Below are 20,082 nucleotides of genomic sequence, written 5' to 3'. Positions count from 1 at the left end.
TGCTCTAGGAAAGAAAGGCTCCCAAAGACAGAAATCTAGGCTGCCATTCCTGTCACCCATAAAAAAAAAAAAAAATTTCCAGAAAGCAGATTGTGCCCTCCCTACCAGCAGGTGGCACTGCTGTCTCTGGGAATTCCTTGAGGAGATGAAATAATGGAGCTGGCAAACCAGCAGTATGTAGCATCTAGTCTAGAAGATCTTGAGAGGCTTTGTGCGATCTCAGTCAAAGAGAAGCTCAAAGAAAATAATTGTGAAAGCCAAACTTTTTCTATAAGGTTTCTAGAGCACATTACAAGCGTAAGCTACAACCTGAGATGCATAACCTCCACAGGAGCCTCCATTGTGACTGGCAGGTCATCTGGAAGGTTGGATGGTTGTGGTTACTTTGCTGGTTGTGTGTGTGTAGTGGGGGAGAAGGCAGAATGTAACCTACTAATTAAGCATCATAATACAGGGTTTGAAAGCACTTTGAATAAATTGGTTAATTGAATGTGAAGTTGAAATCATAATTCAATCAAAATTCCCCATAACTTCATAGTTTCTAATTCTTTCCTTGTAAAGCTAGTCTACACACATGGGTGGGATTTTGGAAATATACATTATTGGATCAGTATCCAATAATCACATACCCTGAAGGTAGGGATGAGAGTATTAGTAAAAATACTGTTGGTTAATTAGCCACTATATTTCAGGGCTGACACAGAAGGCAGGTCAAAGTTATTCTCAAATCAGTTTCTTCTGAAACTTGAAACTTCCTAAGAAGTATGGATTTTCTTAAATTCTGTCCTTTTGAGATTTTATTCACAACCGAAAACTTGGACATTGGTTTTATTGACCTTAGGAGCCAGGGTCATTCATCCATTCTCTCTTTGGAAATAACTAGATGGCTGTTGTTTGAAATGGATTTTGTAGACATGATGTTTGAGAGAGATGGGTGCTGTTGCCAGTGATGGGGAGGTTACAGTGTATAATGAGGCCCTCAGCTTTGACCCTGACCCAGGTAGAGTACACTGCCTTTGGTGCCAGTACCCCAGCCACCTGCTTCCTCTTGCAGTTCGTATTCTATGCTCAGCTTATTGGAGGTTTATTTCTGTCTGTCTTCAAATGAACGGATGAGCTTGCTTTTATTACCAATGACAAATCCTAAAATTCTGCTGGTGCTAGCTCAACATTATTAGTCATTAAAAAAAATCAAACCCACAATGCCATACCACCTCACCCCCACTAGAATGGGTATAATTAAAAAAAAGAGGAAAAGAAGAGGTGTTGGCAAGGATGTGGAGAACTTGGAACCCTTGTTCATTGCTGGTGGGAATGCAAGATGCCATAGTCGCTGTGGAAAAGTTTGGTGGTTCCTCAGAAAAGTTAAATGTAGAACATATGACCCAGCAGTCCCAGTCCTAAGCATGTGGCCCAAAGAACTGAAAGCAGGGATGCAAACAGCAACCTGTATACCAGTGTTTATTGCAGCCCAACTCACAATAGCCCAAACTTGAAAACAAGAAAAATGTCCATTAAGAGATGAATGGATAAAGAAAATGGAATATACATAACAATGGGCTATTATTCAGCCATGAAATCCTGATACATGCTATAAGGTGGACGAACCTGGAAAACATCATGCTGAGCAAAATAAGTCAGTCACAGAGAGATACTGTTTGATCCCTCTTACATGAAATAGGCCGATTTTTTTTTTTAGAGAGACCAGAGCTTATTAGTGATTGCCGGGGTGGGAGGGAAGAGTAAAGGGGAAGTCAGTGCTTAGGGGCCACTGAGTTTCTGTTAATGGTGGTGGGATAATTTGGAAAAGGATAGTGGTAATGGTTGTACAACATTTTCAATGTAATCAATGTCACTGAATTGTACATATAAAAATTGTTGGGGAAAAGATCCTGCTAGTACTAAATAGCAATAGTCACAGCAGCTTATTAACATTGCCTCTTTATGTGACCCCAGCTCTCTTCACTTTTCTGAACCTCAGTTTTCTCGCCTGTTCTCTGGGATTGGTGAAGTGGCAAGTGTTGCTTAAGATTCCTTCCAAGCCTGAAATTGTCTGACTACGTGATTTGTGTAGGTATTTCTGAAGCCTCTGAAAAATTCTCATTTAGAAGGCGTTTTCCTACTGTGAGTGTAGGGAGTCTTAGTCATGTAGTGCTGCTATAACAAATACCACAAGTGGATGGCTTTAACAAAGAGAAGTTTATTCTCTCTCAGTCCAGTAGACTAGAAGCCCAAAGTCAGGGCGGTGGTTTCAGGACAAGGCTTTCTTTCTCTGTGGGCCCTGAAGGAAGGTCCTTGTGATGCATCTGTCTTCCCTTGGTCTGGGAGCATCTCAGCACAGGAACCTCAGATCCAAATGTTGCGGTCTGCTCCTGGTGCTGCTTTCTTGGTGGTATGAGGTCCCCAACTCTCTGCTTCCTTCCCTTTCCTTTTTATCTCTTGAGACATAAAAGGTGGTGCAGGCCAGATCCCAGGGAAACTCCCTTTACATTGGCTCAGGGAGGTGACCTGGGAAGGGTGTTACAATCCCACCCTACCCGTCTTTAACATAAAATTACAATCACAAAATGGAGGACAATCACAGAACACTGGGAATCCTGGCCTAACCAAGTTGGTACACATAATACAATTTTGGGGTGACAATACAATCCATGACATAGGGTGAGAAGAAATTTAAAGTCTCATTAGTATTTTTTTTTGATAGCAAATTTTATTGTAAAATAAGAAACAGGTATAAAAATGGGATATACAAAGGGGCGAGGAGAAGGGATACAGGTGAAGAATGCAAACGTGCCTTCCAGAGTGCAAAGAACTTAGACTCTGAGCACTGGGGGCAGTAAGACATGGTGGTGGGTGCAGATCCCACGGAAAAGCTGGAATCCTCCAGGGGGTGGGATGGGGCGAGGTTTCCTTTTAGGTGCTGAGGTTTACCTGGAGGCTAGACAGGACGTGGCTAGGTCAGCAGAAAAGGGACTTGGAAACTCCCTTCCCTTAAGCAGCTGCCCAGTCAATCCATCAACCAACAGGGACAGGGGGACCAGCACTCCCCAGAGGCCAAGTCCCAGATACCATGTAATCTAAGATGGTTTTAAGGCCAGCAGCCTGGTGACTTCCAGCCCTCTGGGATCTTTGAGTCCTACACACGTCATTTCATTAACCTCATGTCAAACCCCACGAGGTAGGTGGTGGGTGTCAGCATTTCACAGACGTGCACATTGCTGTCAGGAGGAGTGAAACACCTTGAGATAGTTTCCCTGGCTAGTCTGCTGGTGACCTAGGCTTCCAACCCAGGTATGGCCAGTTCTATGACTGGTTTTAAAATCTAATTCTTACATGCAGGAATGCTATCCTCTCTCTCCCAAGCATTTTTTATAGTAAAAACCTTAAAATCTAAGCTGGATTGTCCCAGCTGCCCTCATGCCCCCCAAAACACCAGTGTAGGCCAACATCTTTAGTGGAGGCCCAGACCAAGGTAAGTGAAAAGTTCCTGAGTGTTTTGGAGGCACACCTGTATGAAGCAGGGGTTCAAGCATGTGAATTTCAAAATGGTAGGGAAGGAAGGCAGGGGCAGGGTGTGTAAATGGGGGACAGGAAGTGAAGGACGTCAGTCTGAGTCAGGCTGCTCTCTCTTGAACATTAGTTTTTTATGGCGGGAGGTAGATTGCCTTTTCTTAGACTTGGGAAGGCTAGATTGAGCCCTGCTCCCCTCTGGCTGCTTCCCAGCCTGGGCATCCTTCAGCTCCAAGGCCTCATTGAGCTTTAGGAACATCTTGAAACATTCATGCCCATGGATCTGAAGGGTGAAGTATTTTTCATCCAGTGGCTTCTTCTTTGGCTTCGTAGAGGAGCTGGTGCTGGTGGGCAGTGTTTGCGTAGTGATCCTCCCAGAAGGTGGCTCAGGGCAAGGCTCCCACTTGTTGTGGAAATTGTCTTCCTCTGTACATCTGTGTCTCCCAGGACAGGTACAAATATGCACCTCGAAACTGTTGTGTCCCACCGGATTACCATTGGAGTCTTCCATTGTCATAATGGTGAGAATGGGTTCATGCGCCCCATGCAGGAGCTGTTACACATGAAGTTGAAGTGGATGGTGGTAGTCAGAACCGACCTCTGGTGGCTCCTAGGGCACCCCACACTGTGTCATAGAGTGATGGTGTCCTCCAAATACTCAGCATGCAGGTTTCCTCCCACTGCATGAGGTGCTGAGGAGGGTCCAAGCAATCGCTATGGTCAGAGCGGCACTCAAGGTGGCGGCAGTGCTTCACGACCTCCATCATATGCTGACGTCTGGTAGATGGCCATGGTGTGAACACAGGTGCTGGACGGGGGTGTTGAGGTGACCCATGGCTGCACTGGACAGGCCTTTGCCAGCTGGCAAAACAGCATGTTAAGTTCAGGGGAGTACGTGTAGGTGACGGACTTGGCTGTCCCAGAATGCAAGAAGCCCAGACAGAAACGATAGGTGCTGGGTAGGTCTTCTGAGAAGGGACAGAGGATGACAGCGTCCAGGAGGTGGCTAGTGTAGGGGCTTCTGATATTCCTTGAGCCCCAGCTTGGCTTTCTAGCCAGTCTGTAGCATCTTCTGGGAGTAGCAGATTGACTACTGCCTCTGCTGCTGGGGACAGTGAGGCGGATAGAACCAGCTTCTCAGAAAGGAGTTTCCCCAAGTATGAAAATGTCTCTTGACTCAGAGGGAGCTCAATGCTCAGATCTGACTGAGGCTCCTCCACTGCAGCTCCAGGGAAGGCAGTCTGGCTACGGAACCTCAGGGAAGTGTGTAACCTTCTTGGGAAGGACTCTCCAAGTCCAGAAAGAAGGTGCCCCCAGAGCCCAGCAGCTAGCTGTGCCCAGGATGGTGGCTTCGGGCTTTTGACTCGTTAACATTTCTTCCAGATAGTTATGCATTATCTTAGAATCACAAAGTCATAGCTAGAAAGAATTCCAGAGATGGTTTAATTCAAACTTTTCATTTTATAGCCAGGAAGTTTCAATTCAGAAACTAGGTGACCTGACCAAGCTAACAGGGCTAGTTAATGGCAGAAAACAAGGGGACTAAGACTGAAGCTTGGATCTCATCTGGATCTTCCAGTTCTCAGTGCTGCCTCCCTTCACCTGCCATCAGGACATAAAACATGTTTTGTCTGCAGGGCTGGGGCCAAGCAAATTCTCTGGGTAATTCCTTAATGTAGGATTTTAAAGGCACGTCATGAATAGCGTTGGGTTTGGGGAGAAAGTCAAGGTTAGACTTCTCTTTGCAGCTCATTCTTTTCTTCCCTGACTGATCCCGAGCAGGATTTTTCTGTGCATCTTTGGGTTTTTAAAACTTTTCTGCACACCGTCTGTTTCCTGTAAGAAAAAACTTTGACCATCCCAGAAGAGTCCTTCCCCAATCACTTGTTCTTAAATTGAAGTTCATGAACTCCCTAAGGGCTAATATTTTCAGGGGTCATCCATGTGGTAGCATGTATCTGAACGTCATTTTTCCTAATGGCCGAATAATAATAGTCCATCATGTGTATGTTCCAGGTTCTGTTTATCATCCGTTGGTGGACACTTGGGTTGTTTCTGTCTTTTGGCTGTTGTGAATAATGCTGCCTTGAAAATTTGTCTGCAAGTATCTGTTTGAGTGCCTGCTTTCAGATATTTTGGGTATATACCTAGGAGTGGAATTGCTGGGTCATATGGTAATTCCATGTTGAACGTTTTGAGAAACTGCCAAACTGTTTTCCACAGTGACTGCCGTTTTACAGTCCACCAGCAACGCACCAGGATTCTAATTTCTCCACACGACTTCCTTTTTAATCCTATGTGTTTCATCCTGCGTTTAACACATCATTCTGAGGAGGGAGCCCTTGGCTTCAACAGACTGCCAGAGAAGCCCACGGTACAAAGAAGACTAATAACGCTCCAGTCTGTAGTAGATTCTGGAAAACCCCCAGCATGGGAGAATTCTTTTTTTTTTTTTTAATAACTTTTATTAAGCTTCAAGTGAACGTTTACAAATCCAATCAGTCTGTCACATATAAGTTTACATACATCTCACTCCCTACTCCCACTTGCTCTCCCCCTCTTGAGTCAGCCCTTTCAGTCTCTCCTTTCTTGACAATTTTGCCGGCTTCCCTCTCTCTCTATCCTCCCCATCCCCCCTCCAGACAAGAGTTGCCAACACACTCTCAAGTGTCCACCTGATATAATTAGCTCACTCTTCATCAGCGTCTCTCTCCCACCCGCTGACCAGTCCCTTTCATGTCTGATGAGTTGTCTTCGGGGATGGTTCCTGTCCTGGGCCAACAGAAGGTCTGGGGAGCATGGCCGCCGGGATCCCTCTAGTCTCAGTCAGACCATTAAGTTTGGTCTTTTTATGAGAATTTGGGGTCTGCATCCCACTGATCTCCTGCTCCCTCAGGGGTTCTCCTTTGTGCTCCCTGTCAGGGCAGTCATCGATTGTGGCCGGGCACCAACTAGTTCTTCTGGTCTCAGGATGATGTCAGTCTCTGGTTCATGTGGCCCTTTCTGTCTCTTGGGCTCTTAGTTGTCGTGTGGCCTTGGTGTTCTTCATTTTCCTTTGCTCCAGGTGGGTTGAGACCAATTGCTGCATCTTAGATGGCCGCTTGTTAGCATTTAAGACCCCAGACGCCACATTTCAAAGTGGGATGCAGAATGATTTCATAATAGAATTATTTTGCCAATTGACTTAGAAGTCCCCTCAAACCACGTTCCCCAGATCCCCGCGCTTGCTCCGCTGACCTTTGAAGCATTCATTTTATCCCGGAAACTTCTCTGCTTTTGGTCCAGTCCAATTGAGCTGACCTTCCATGTATTGAGTGTTGTCTTTCCCTTCACCTAAAGCAGTTCTTATCTACTGATTAATCAATAAAAAACCCTCTCCCACGCTCCCTCCCTCCCCCCTCGTAACCACAAAAGTATGTGTTCTTCTCAGGTTTACTATTTCTCAAGATCTTATAATAGTTGTCTTATACAATATTTGTCGTTTTGCCTCTGACTAATTTCGCTCAGCATAATGGCTTCCAGGTTCCTCCATGTTATGAAATGTTTCACAGATTCGTCACTGTTCTTTATCGATGCGTAGTATTCCATTGTGTGAATATACCACAATTTATTTACCCATTCATCCGTTGATGGACACCTTGGTTGCTTCCAACTTTTTGCTATTGTAAACAGAGCTGCAATAAACATGGGTGTGCATATATCTGTTTGTATGAAGGCTCTTGTATCTCTGGGGTATATTCCCAGGAGTGGGATTTCTGGGTTGTATGGTAGTTCTATTTCTAACTGTTTAAGATAACGCCAGATAGATTTCCAAAGTGGTTGTACCATTTTACATTCCCACCAGCAGTGTATGAGAGTTCCAGTCTCTCCGCAGCCTCTCCAACATTTATTATTTTGTGTTTTTTGGATTAATGCCAGCCTTGCTGGTGTGACATGGAATCTCATCGTGGTTTTAATTTGCATTTCTGTAATGGCTAATGATCGAGAGCATTTTCTCATGTATCTGTTGGCTGCCTGAATATCTTCTTTAGTGAAATGTGTGTTCATATCCTTTGCCCACTTCTTGATTGGGTTGTTTGTCTTTTTGTGGTTGAGTTTTGACAGAATCATGTAGATTTTAGAGATCAGGCGCTGCTCGGAGATGTCATAGCTGAAAATTCTTTCCCAATCTGTAGGTGGTCTTTTTACTCTTTTGGAGAAGTCTTTAGATGAGCATAGGTGTTTGATTTTTAGGAGCTCCCAGTTATCAGGTTTCTCTTCATCATTTTTGGTAATGTTTTGTATTCTGTTTATACCTTGTATTAGGGCTCCTAGGGTTGTCCCAATTTTTTCTTCCATGATCTTTATCGTTTTAGTCTTTATGTTTAGGTCTTTGATCCACTTGGAGTTAGTTTTTGTGCATGGTGTGAGGTATGGGTCCTGTTTCATTTTTTTGCAAATGGATATCCAGTTATGCCAGCACCATTTGTTAAAAAGACTATCTTTTCCCCAATTAATTGACACTGGTCCTTTGTCAAATATCAGCTGCTCATACGTGGATGGATCTATGTCTGGGTTCTCAACTCTGTTCCATTGGTCTATGTGCCTGTTGTTGTACCAGTACCAGGCTGTTTTGACTACTGTGGCTGTGTAATAGGTTCTGAAGTCAGGTAAAGTGAGGCCTCCCACTTTCTTCTTCTTTTTCAGTAATGCTTTGCTTATCCGGGGCTTCTTTCCCTTCCATATGAAATTGGTGATTTGTTTCTCTATCCCCTTAAAATATGACATTGGAATTTGGATCGGAAGTGCATTAAATATATAGATGGCTTTTGGTAGAATAGACATTTTTACTATGTTAAGTCTTCCTATCCATGAACAAGGTATGTTTTTCCACTTAAGTATGTCCTTTTGAATTTCTTGTAGTAAAGCTTTGTAGTTTTCTTTGTATAGGTCTTTTACATCCTTGGTAAGATTTATTCCTAAGTATCTTATCTTCTTGGGGGCTACTGTGAAAGGTATTGATTTGGTTATTTCCTCTTCGGTGTTCTTTTTGTTGATGTAGAGGAATCCAAGTGATTTTTGTATGTTTATTTTATAACCTGAGACTCTGCCAAACTCTTCTATTCATTTCAGTAGTTTTCTGGAGGATTCCTTAGGGTTTTCTGTGTATATAATCATGTCATCTGCAAATAGTGATAACTTTACTTCTTCCTTGCCAATCCGGATACCTTTTATTTCTTTGTCTAGCCTAATTGCCCTGGCTAGGACTTCCAGCACGATGTTGAATAAGAGCGGTGATAAAGGGCATCCTTGTCTGGTTCCCGTTCTCAAGGGAAATGCTTACAGGTTCTCTCCATTTAGAGTGATATTGGCTGTTGGCTTTGCATAGATGCCCTTTATTATGTTGAGGAATTTTCCTTCAATTCCTATTTTGGTAAGAGTTTTTATCATAAATGGGTGTTGGACTTTGTCAAATGCCTTTTCTGCATCAATTGATAAGATCATGTGGTTTTTGTCTTTTGTTTTATTTATGTGGTGGATTACATTAATGGTTTTTCTGATATTAAACCAGCCTTGCATACCTGGTATAAATCCCACTTGATCAGGGTGAATTATTTTTTTGATGTGTTGTTGGATTCTATTGGCTAGAATTTTGTTGAGGATTTTTGCATCAATGTTCATGAGGGATATAGGTCTATACTTTTCTTTTTTTGTAATGTCTTTACCTGGTTTTGGTATCAGGGAGATGGTGGCTTCATAGAATGAGTTGGGTAGTATTCCGTCATTTTCTATGCTTTGAAATACTTTCAGAAGTAGTGGTGTTAACTCTTCTCTGAAAGTTTGGTAGAGCTCTGCAGTGAAGCCGTCCGGGCCAGGGCTTTTTTTTGTTGGGAGTTTTTTGATTACCATTTCAATCTCTTTTTTTGTTATGGGTCTATTTAGTTGTTCTACTTCTGAATGTGTTAGTTTAGGTAGGTAGTGTTTTTCCAGGATTTCATCCATTTCTTCTAGGTTTTCAAATTTGTTAGAGTACAATTTTTCATAATAATCTGAAATGATTCTTTTAATTTCATTTGGTTCTGTTGTGATGTGGCCCATCTCTTTTCTTATTCGGGTTATTTGTTTCCTTTCCTGTATTTCTTTAGTCAGTCTAGCCAATGGTTTATCAATTTTGTTAATTTTTTCAAAGAACCAGCTTTTGGCTTTGTTAATTCTTTCAATTGTTTTTCTGTTCTCTAATTCATTTAGTTCAGCTCTAATTTTTATTATTTGTTTTCTTCTGGAGCCTGATGGATTCTTTTGTTGCTCAGTTTCTCTTTGTTCAAGTTGTAGGGACAGTTCTCTGATTTTGGCTCTTTCTTCTTTTTGTATGTGTGCATTTATCGATATAAATTGGCCTCTGAGCACAGCTTTTGCTGTGTCTCAGAGGTTTTGATAGGAAGTATTTTCATTCTCGTTGCTTTCTAAGAATTTCCTTATTCCCTCCTTGATGTCTTCTATAACCCAGTCTTTTTTCAGGAGGGTATTGTTCATTTTCCAAGTATTTGATTTCTTTTCCCTAGTTTTTCTGTTGTTGATCTCTAGTTTTGTTGCCTTGTGGTCTGAGAAGATGCTTTGTAGTATTTCGATGTTTTGGACTCTGCAAAGTTTTGTTTTATGACCTAATATGTGGTCTATTCTAGAGAATGTTCCACGTGCGCTAGAAAAAAAAGTATATTTTGCAGCAGTTGGGTGGAGAGTTCTGTATAAGTCAATGAGGTCAAGTTGCTTGATTGTTGTAATTAGGTCTTCCGTGTCTCTATTGAGCTTCTTACTGGATGTCCTGTCCTTCTCCGAAAGTGGTGTGTTGAAGTCTCCTACTGTATATGTGGAGGTGTCTATCTCACTTTTCAATTCTGTTAAGATTTGATTCATGTATCTTGTAGCCCTGTCATTGGGTGCATAAATATTTAATATGGTTATCTCTTCCTGATCAGTTGTCCCTTTTATCATTATATAGTGTCCTTCTTTATCCTTTGTGGCGGATTTAAGTCTAAAGTCTATTTTGTCAGAAATTAATATTGCTACTCCTCTTCTTTTTTGCTTATTGTTTGCTTGATATATTTTTTTCCATCCTTTGAGTTTTAGTTTGTTTGTGTCTCTAAGTCTAAGGTGTGTCTCTTGTAGGCAGCATATAGATGGATCATGTTTCTTTATCCAGTCTGTGACTCTCTGTCTCTTTATTGATGCATTTAGTCCATTTACATTCAGGGTAATTATAGATAAGTAAGTGTTTAGTGTTGTCATTTTGATGCCTTTTTATGTGTGTTGTTGACAATTTCATTTTTCCGCATACGTTTTTGTGCTGAGGCGTTTTTCTTAGTAAATTGTGAGATCCTCATTTTCATAGTGTTTGACTTTATGTTAGTTGAGTCGTTACGTTTTTCTTGGCTTTTATCTTGAGTTATAAAGTTGTTATACCTTTTTGTGGTTACCTTATTATTTACCCCTATTTTTCTAAGTAAAAACCTAACTTGTATTGTTCTATATCGCCTTGTATCACTCTCCATATGGCAGTTCAATGCCTCCTGTATTTAGTTCCTCTTTTTGATTATTGTGATCTTTTACCTATTGACTTCCATGATTCCCTGTTATGTGTATTTTTTTTTTAATTAATCTTAATTTGTTTGTTTTTGTGATTTCCCTATTTGAGTTGATATCAGGACGTTCTGTTTTGTGACCTTGTGTTGTGCTGATATCTGATATTATTGGTTCTCTGACCAAACAATATCCTTTAGTATTTCTTGTAGCTTTGGTTTGGTTTTTGCAAATTCTCTAAACTTGTGTTTGTCTGTAAATATCTTAATTTCGCCTTCATATTTCAGAGAGAGTTTTGCTGGATATATGATCCTTGGCTGGCAGTTTTTCTCCTTCAGTGCTCTGTATATGTCGTCCCATTCCCTTCTTGCCTGCATGGTTTCTGCTGAGTAGTCTGAACTTATTCTTATTGATTCTCCCTTAAAGGAAACCTTTCTTTTCTCCCTGGCTGCTTTTAAAATTTTCTGTTTATCTTTGGCTTTGGCGAGTTTGATGATAATATGTCTTGGTGTTTTTCTTTTGGGATCAATCTTAAATGGGGTTCGATGAGCATCTTGGATAGATATCCTTTCGTCTTTCATGATGTCAGGGAAGTTTTCTGTCAGGAGTTCTTCAACTATTTTTTCTGTGTTTTCTGTCCCCGCTCCCTGTTCTGGGACTCCAGTGATCCTCAGGTTATCCTTCTTGATAGAGTCCCACATGATTCTTAGGGTTTCTTCATTTTTTTTGATTCTTTTGTCTGATTTTTTTTCAGCTATGTTGGTGTTGATTCCCTGGTCCTCCAGATGTCCCAGTCTGCATTCTAATTGCTCGAGTCTGCTCCTCTGACTTCCTATTGTGTTGTCTAATTCTGTAATTTTATTGTTAATCTTTTGGATTTCTACATGTTGTCTCTCTATGGATTCTTGCAACTTACTAATTTTTCCACTATGTTCTTGAATAATCTTTTTGAGTTCTTCAACAGTTTTTTCAGTGTTCCTTGGCTTTTTCTGCAGTTATCCTAATTTCATTTGTGATATCTTTAAGCATTCTGTAAATTAGTTTTTTATATTCTGTATCTGATAATTCCAGGATTGTATCTTCATTTGGGAAAGAATTTGATTCTTTTGTTTGGGGGGTTGGAGAAGCTGTCATGGTCTGCTTCTTTAAGTGGTTTGATATGGATTGTTGTCTCCGAGCCATCACTGGGAAACTAGTTTTTCCAAAAAATCCGCTAAAAAAAAAATGCAGTCTGATCTGTATCAGAGTTCTCCCTCTGGCTCAGGCTATTTGGATGTTAATGAAGCCGCCTGGGGAGGGTGGGGGAGGGAACAGAGAGATAGGAGAGTAGCACCTCAGAATATAGCCAGAGCTGCTTGTCTTGCTTGGAATGACTATTATATCTGAGATTCCCGCGGGCGCGTGGCCTATGTGTGCTGGCTGTGTGGAGATTGCCCCCGGGGGGTCTGGTCCGCTGGAGTCACGGTCAGATCCTCCGCTTCCAGCCCCACGCCCAGCGTCAAGGCTCCCCTACTGGGAGGGTGCACTCTCGACTCCAAAATCAGTCGCTGCCTCCCGGGGACTTCTCGTCCCTCCTGCTGCGTGGCCGTGCCGCCCCTGCGATCCAGGTGGGCCCCCTCCCGGGGTTAGTTCAGATGGGTGGAGCAGCTCCTCGTGCTTGTGCCGTGACCGAGTGTCCCAGCTGGGACGCTGTTCTCCCCGCTCCAATACCAGTCGCTGCCTCCCAGGGACTTCTCCTATTGGCTGAGTCCCACGCCGCCCGCGCGACCCGGCTGGGCCCCTTCCCGGGGTTAGTTCAGGGGGGTGGAGCAGCTCTCCGTGTTTATGCTGTACCTGTGTCCAGTCCAAATCCCGGAGAGACGGTTCCCCGGCTGGGATGCTGCTCTTCCTGCTCCAAGACCAGTCACTGCCTCCCGGGGACTTCTCCTACCGGCTGCGTCCCACGCCACCCGTGGAACCAGCTGGTCTCCCTCCTGGGGTTAGTTCAGGGGGGTGGAGCAGCTCTCTGTGCTTGTGCCGTACCTGACTGGCACGCTGGCTCCAGGCTCTGGAAACAATCGCTGCTTCCCCGTATTAGTTCGTTCTCTGTCTCTAAATCTGTGTTTGTTGTTCAGGGTTCGTAGATTGTTATGTATGTGATCGATGCACTTGTTTTTCCGTGTCTTTGTTGTAAGAGGGATCCAAGGTAGCGTCTGCCTAGTCCGCCATCTTGGCTCCGCCTCCCATGGGAGAATTCTTGATTGAGGAGTCAAAGGCCTTCTGGTGGAAGAGGGTTGTGAGGTGGGGTATGGAAATTCCTAGTAGTATTTTAAACTTTATTAAAAATACTTAAAATTGCTCACTAAATGAAGATACTCATATTTACTCATCTTAAATTAATAATGAATATGCAAGTATTGGAAACCCTGGTGGTACAGTGGTTAAGTGCTACAGCTGCTAACCAAGAGGTTGGCAGTTTGAATCTGCCATGCGCTCCTTGGATACTCAATGGGGCGGTTCTACTCTGTCCTATAGGGTCGCTATGAGTCAGAATCGACTTGACAGCAATGAGTTTGGCTTTTTTCATGCAAGTATTGATTTTCATTTACCATTCCTTGCTCAATAAGTTGTTGTTGTTAGGTGCTGTTGAGTTAGTTCTGACTCATAGCGACCCTGTGCACAACAGAATGGAACACTGCCTGGTCCTTAGCCATCCTTACAGTCGTTGTTATGCTTGAGCTCATTGTTTCAGCCACTGTGTCAATCCACCTCATTGAGGTTCTACCTATTTTCTGCTGACCCTGTACTCTCAAGCATGATGTCCTTCTCTAGGGACTGATCCCTCCTGACAACATCTCCAAAGTATGTGAGACGTAGTCTCGCCATCCTTGCTTCTAAGGTGCATTGTGGCTGTACTTCTTCTAAGACAGATTTGTTCATTCTTTTGGCGGTCCATGGTATATTCAGTATTCTTCGCCAACACCACCAGTCAAAGGCGTCAGTTCTTCTTTGGTCTTATTCATTGTCCAGCTTTCACATGCAGATGATGTGATAGAAAATACCGTGGCTTGGGTCAGACGCACCTTAGTCTTCAAGGGTGACATCTTTGCTCTTGAACACTTTGAAGACGTCCTTTGCAGCAGACTTACCCAGTGCAATGCGTCTTTTGATTTCTTGACTGCTGCTTCCATGGCTGTTGATTGTGGATCCAAGTAAAATGAAATCCTTGACAACTTCAACCTTTTCTCCTTTTATCATGATGTTGCTCATTGGCCCAGTTGTACTCCTACCTGATTTCACCAAGACATGTTCAAATTCACTTTGCTTTGTTGGAGATGACAACTGCGATTTGGTTTCCAGATATTCTGTGCCTTTCTGATTTATGACTTGGGAGTTTTTGACTCTTGTCTTTCATGTCAGTGATCCTACATCTGATGTTCTTCTCTAAGCACCTAGGACCCACCATCATCTCAGATGCAGGATAATTTACATGTCAGGAATACAAAAAAGAAAAAAAGCTTTAGATTTTTTTGTCTTCATGGCTCGCCACAGAAACCACTGTTGTTCTTCAGGGAACTCATTTATTTCCTTTTTCTGTTTGCTACTCCAAGCTCTCTCTTTTTCTAATTATCCCTGAATAGGAATGACTAGAGTTTGTATACATTGGAAACAAAATTCTGATTTTTGCCAGAAAGTAAAAAGAAGGAAATTTGTGTTTACATGATATTTTGGATACATGGGACGTAACTTTGTTAGGGCTCACTGCATTTTGAAGATCATTTTCCTGAAAAATCCCTTGCTGTGTACCATGTGACAGCTTGCCTGTATTTAGTACCCTGGTGGCCTTTCTTGGTGAATTTCACCTTCTGGGACCTTTTTGGGTATGGACCAGAATCATATTTGTTCTAGTTTTAGTGAAGCATAAAAGTACCTTTTCCTTAGAAGGTTATCGTTGAGTTTATTTAATGACAGAAAAAAAAATAAAATGTTTGCATTCTAATCCTACCACCACTAAGTTACTGAGAGATTTTGGGGGCATCAGTGATTTCTCTGAATTTGATTCCTTGTCTTAAAAATAAGCAGGGGGGGCGGTGGTGGTGGATAGTAACTCCTTAAATTCTTCCTATTCTCCAAACCCTGTGACTGTCAAATTCTATCTGATGCTCATACTAAACACATCCTAGAACTGCTGGCTAGTTGGGGATTCATTTATAATCAGTTAAAGTGAGGACCAGGAAAATTATTCTTTATTTCTATAGATCACTTTGTGGTTTACAAAAATATTCTCTAACTATCCCTTTTTACTTTCTCTTCTGTTCCTCTGAGGCCAGCAGCATTGACATCACCTGGGAACTTCCCAGAAAAGCACAATCTCAGACCTCACCGTGTCCTCCTGAGTTAGAATCTACATTTTACCAAGATGCTGAGGCGATGTGCACGCACAGGGAGTCTGAGAACTGCTGCTTTGTCTCATTCTGAGTCTCCTAATATGGTCGCGATGAGTTGGAACCAGTTCACCAACACCTGACAACACTGACAATAGTGACCCTCAGAGGAAGGCAGGGTATTTTACAGATGAGGAAATCAAGACTCAGAGTTGTTAAGTAACTAAGTCAGGGTTGCAGTGCTTGTATCTTATCCAAAATTTCTTGCTCTAAACCTTATGCAGCCAGGATGCTCATTAGATGTGAGGATAGCAAAACTTCATGTCACGTACTTTGGACGCGTGATCAGGAGGGTCCAGGCAGTGAAGAACATCATGCTCGGAAAAATAGAGGGTCACCCAAAAAGAGGAAAACCCTCAATCAGACGGATTGACACAGTGACTGAAACAGTGGGCTTTAACATAGCAACTATTGTGAGGATGGCACAGAACCAGGCAGTGTTTCATTCTGTTGTACACAGGGTCTCTGTGAGTTAGAATTGACGGCACCTAACAACAACAACAACAAACCTAATGCTCTCTTCCTGATTGGGCTGGATTCAGCCTTGTACAACAGAGACTCCTGGCTGCCTAGCAGTCCATGTGGATAGTTCTAGCCAACTAGTGGCTGAGTTCTAGCCAGCATAATGTGAGTGGAAGTAGGAAGTACTGTGATCTGTTTCTAGGGAAAAGAGACAAACTGAACAAGATAACTCCCATGCAAGCTCCTCCATTGTGTTTTCCACTGCTAACTGGCTTGAAAGGAGAGGACTCCCCAGAGCATCCTTGGTCTTCGAGGCACAGGGGAGATTGGTGTACCCACAGGCATCTGGTTGCAGCAGGGAGTCATGCTCTGAACAAGGCAGGGGGTTGTCAACTGTCCCCCGAGTGTCTGTGAGGAAAGTATGTTCCTGTTCCCTAGAACGCAAAGGTGGTTCAGTTCTGCAGCTGAACCATGGGGACCCAGTGCTTTCAGTTGTAAGGACTGGTAGGCACCAGTTGGACCCCTGTTGTGGGTGGCTAGGTGATGTGGGTGGAGCCACCAGTGCTCAGGCCCCTGATGTGGGTAGGTGAGGACCCTGTTTAATAGGCAAAGCAGTGTCAAACATGAAAAACCTACCTCTCCACCACACAGCTGAAACAGTTGAAATCACATTTCGAGCAGATACATTTGCAGTCTACCAACAAGGGCCTAATCTGAAATGGGCCCACACAAGTCCCTGAAGTCTGCCTGAACAGGACCTGCTTCTGTCCTGAGCCTCCCAGCTTAGTGGAGCTGGCACATTATCTTTTCTCCCAAGGCCAGGGGAATGGCTCAGAGTACGTAGCAGGTCCTATCTCAGGCCCAGGGAAATCGACAGCCACTGAAGCCGGCTTGGAGGCTGGCTGTGTGGTAAAATAAATGCAAGTACTTAGCTTTTGCCAAGAGTGCTATTCTTCTCTGGTTGGGGAGATGTGAGTAGACTGTGCGGCCTGCTGTCTCTCCCTGAGGAACCCGCATCCCGTACATTACCACCAGCTCTGCTGTGGTTGTTCTGGGGAATTGTGCCTGAGTGGCGCTGGTTCCTGCCGAGTCAGGTCTGGCAACTCCTTGCCGCTTCTGAACCATCTCTCCCTCCCCCTGCCGCTCAGCTCAGTCTGATTTCTGAACTTTGCCTGTGATGTTCAGGACTGCTACCTTCTCATATATATAAACGTTTCACTTGTTTTTTTTTTTTTTTGTCTTTGTTGTAATAGGGATTGCTGGAAGCATCTAACTACTCCACCATCTTGGCCCCGCCTTACCCCAGAGCAACCTTAGAAATTGTTTAGAGATGGCAAGACTGTTGTCAGCCTGGGTACCTGGATCACTGCATTGAGAAAGCCCACCACAGTGACGGGCCTGTCACCTGTCCGATATGTGTACAGGAGCCAGAAGTAAACTTTTATAGAGCTTGAGACATTATATTTGTTTGGGTCTATTTCTTAAGTGCTTAGCCAGCTCTAACAAATACATTCGAGCAGTGACCTAGTTGTGGGTCTTTTCGCCTAATGCATTCACTCATTTTTTTTTGTCTCTGGCAGTTGGTGATTGATCGATCGTGGTCCAGCATGCAGAAGTGAGTGTGTGGTGAAAAGCAGCAGAGCTGATGAGTTGTGAAGACATGTGTTTGAAGGCTGCCACACTCCCTACTCCAGGGTTAGGAAGGGGCAGTGGCTGCCATTGTTACTCTGACTTTGCCAAGTCATAGGGACTCTTGTCTCTCCAGCCTCTCAAAGTTACTGCAGCGGGTTGCCCTGCCTGTGAAAAGTTCCCAAAGCATCTATTGATTCAACTCATAGACACCATGCTAGTCAGTAATTGTGAAGAGAAAACCATTAGGTTTTGGGTGATAGGATGGAATTCATTATGTGCATTGAAATATCTCGGGCATTATTAGGGACTTCTTTGTATGACGTGTGATTTTCCTAGGACCAGGAAGGGGTTGTTGGACCTTCCTGAGGTGTGTTGTCCAGAATGGAACCAGGTCTGATTGCCTTTTTCCTGTACCCTATCAGGTTGTTAGCTCTGCCAGCTCACATTCCCTCAACCACCATCCTCCTTCTCCGTGGATCACTTTCCTTAACTATTCTTTCATTAATTACTTTTTCTAGAAAAGAAACAGCTTGCCAGAGAGTTGAGGATTCCAGGTTTGGTGGATAATAGCATTAGCAAAGCACATGGTTCTGCCAGTTCCACTTTATCCTTTTTCACTGGTGGTCACGTGTCCATTTATTCATCTCTTTACAGTTCCTAGTGATTCAGGTAAGGAGCCCTGGTGGCACAATTGTTAAGCACTTGGCTGCTAACCATAAGGTTGGCAATTTGAACCTTCCCAGTGGCTCCATGGGAGAAAGACCTGGGAATCTGATGGCACCTGACAACAGTGAATCAGGCATTGGCATTGGGAACATTAATTATGGCCAAGGCTGGCTTTGAGCTCTCATTTGTGCTGAAGATTTCTGAGGCCAGAAGGAGAAAGTCACTGTTTGGTGTACCCTTCTGAGAGTCCAGGTGGAAGTCTGGGAAGAAGGGGTAGAAAAGATACCACATCTCTTTCCGAGCTCTCCAGCTTCTATAGCTTGAACTCAAATCAGACTCCTTGAAGAGAAATCTACAACTAATAAAATCTAGGCAGAGGGGCGGAGCCAAGATGGCGGACTAGGCAGATGCTACCTTGGATCCCTCTTACAACAAAGACACGGAAAAACAAGTGAATCGATCACATACATAACAATCTATGGACCCTGAACAACAAACACAGATTTAGAGACAGAACGAACTAATACGGGGAAGCAGCGATTGTTTTCAGAGCCTGGAGCCAGCGTACCAGTCAGGTACAGCACAAGCACAGAGAGCTGCTCCACCCCCCTGAACTAACCCCGGGAGGGGGACCAGCCGGTTCCGTGGGCGGCATGGGACGCAGCCGGTAGGAGAAGTCCCCGGGAGGCAGTGACTGGTCTTGGAGCAGAAAGAGCAGCGTCCCAGCCGGGGAACTGTCCCGCCGGGATTTGGACTGGATGCAGGTACGGCATAAACACGGAGAGCTGCTCCAAACCCCCTGAACTAACACCGGGAGGGGGCCCAGTTGGGTCGCACGGGCGGCGTGGGACTCAGCCGGTAGGAGAAGTCCCTGGGAGGCAGTGACTGGTATTGGAGCGGGGAGAACAGCGTCCCAGCTGGGACTCTCGGTCTCAGCATAAGCACGGGGAGCTGCTCCACCCACCTGAACTAACCCCGGGAGGCGGCCCAACTGGTTCGCGGGAGCGGCACGGCAACGCGGCTGGAGGGACGAGAAGTCCCCGGGAGGCAGCGACTGATTTTGGAGTCGAGAGTGCACCCTCCCAGTAGGGGAGCCTTGACGCTGGGCGTGGGGCTGGAAGCGGAGGATCTGACCGTGACTCCAGTGGGCCAGACCCCCCCGGGAGCAATCTCCACACAGCCAGCACACGTAGGCGACGCGCCCGTGGGAATCTCAGATATAATAGTCATTCCAAGCAAGACAAGCAGCTCTGGCTATATTCTGAGGTGCTACTCTCCTATCTCTCTGTTCCCTCCCCCACCCTCCCCAGGCAGCTTCATTAACATCCGAATAGCCTGAGCCAGAGGGAGAACTCTGATACAGATCAGACTGCATTTTTTTTTAGCGGATTTTTTGGAAAAACTAGTTTCCCAGTGATGGCTCGGAGACAACAATCCATATCAAACCACTTAAAGAAGCAGACCATGACAGCTTCTCCAACCCCCCAAACAAAAGAATCAAAATCTTTCCCAAATGAAGACACAATCCTGGAATTGCCAGATGCAGAATATAAAAAACTAATTTACAGAATGCTTCAAGACATCACAAATGAAATAAGGCAAACTGCAGAAGAAGCCAAGGAACACACTAATAGAACTGTTGAAGAACTCAAAAAGATTATTCAAGAACATAGTGGAAAAATTAATAAGTTGCAAGAATCCATAGAGAGACAGCATGTAGAAATCCAAAAGATTAACAATAAAATTACAGAATTAGACAACACAATAGGAAGTCAGAGGAGCAGACTCGAGCAATTAGAATGCAGACTGGGACATCTGGAGGACCAGGGAA

General features: G+C 43.9%; 1 pseudogene; it reads right to left on the bottom strand.

Annotated features, from left to right (window-relative positions):
• Nucleotides 1-3,604: 3,604 nt before the first annotated feature.
• Nucleotides 3,605-20,082, bottom strand: part of LOC126068247 (cellular tumor antigen p53-like) — a 64,064-nt pseudogene continuing 47,586 nt past the window's right edge.

This window comes from Elephas maximus, chromosome 27 (assembly GCF_024166365.1).
Source record: "Elephas maximus indicus isolate mEleMax1 chromosome 27, mEleMax1 primary haplotype, whole genome shotgun sequence".
Taxonomy (NCBI): domain Eukaryota; kingdom Metazoa; phylum Chordata; class Mammalia; order Proboscidea; family Elephantidae; genus Elephas; species Elephas maximus.
Note: the sequence above shows the minus strand (reverse complement) of the source record. Positions and strands in the feature narration are given on the sequence as shown.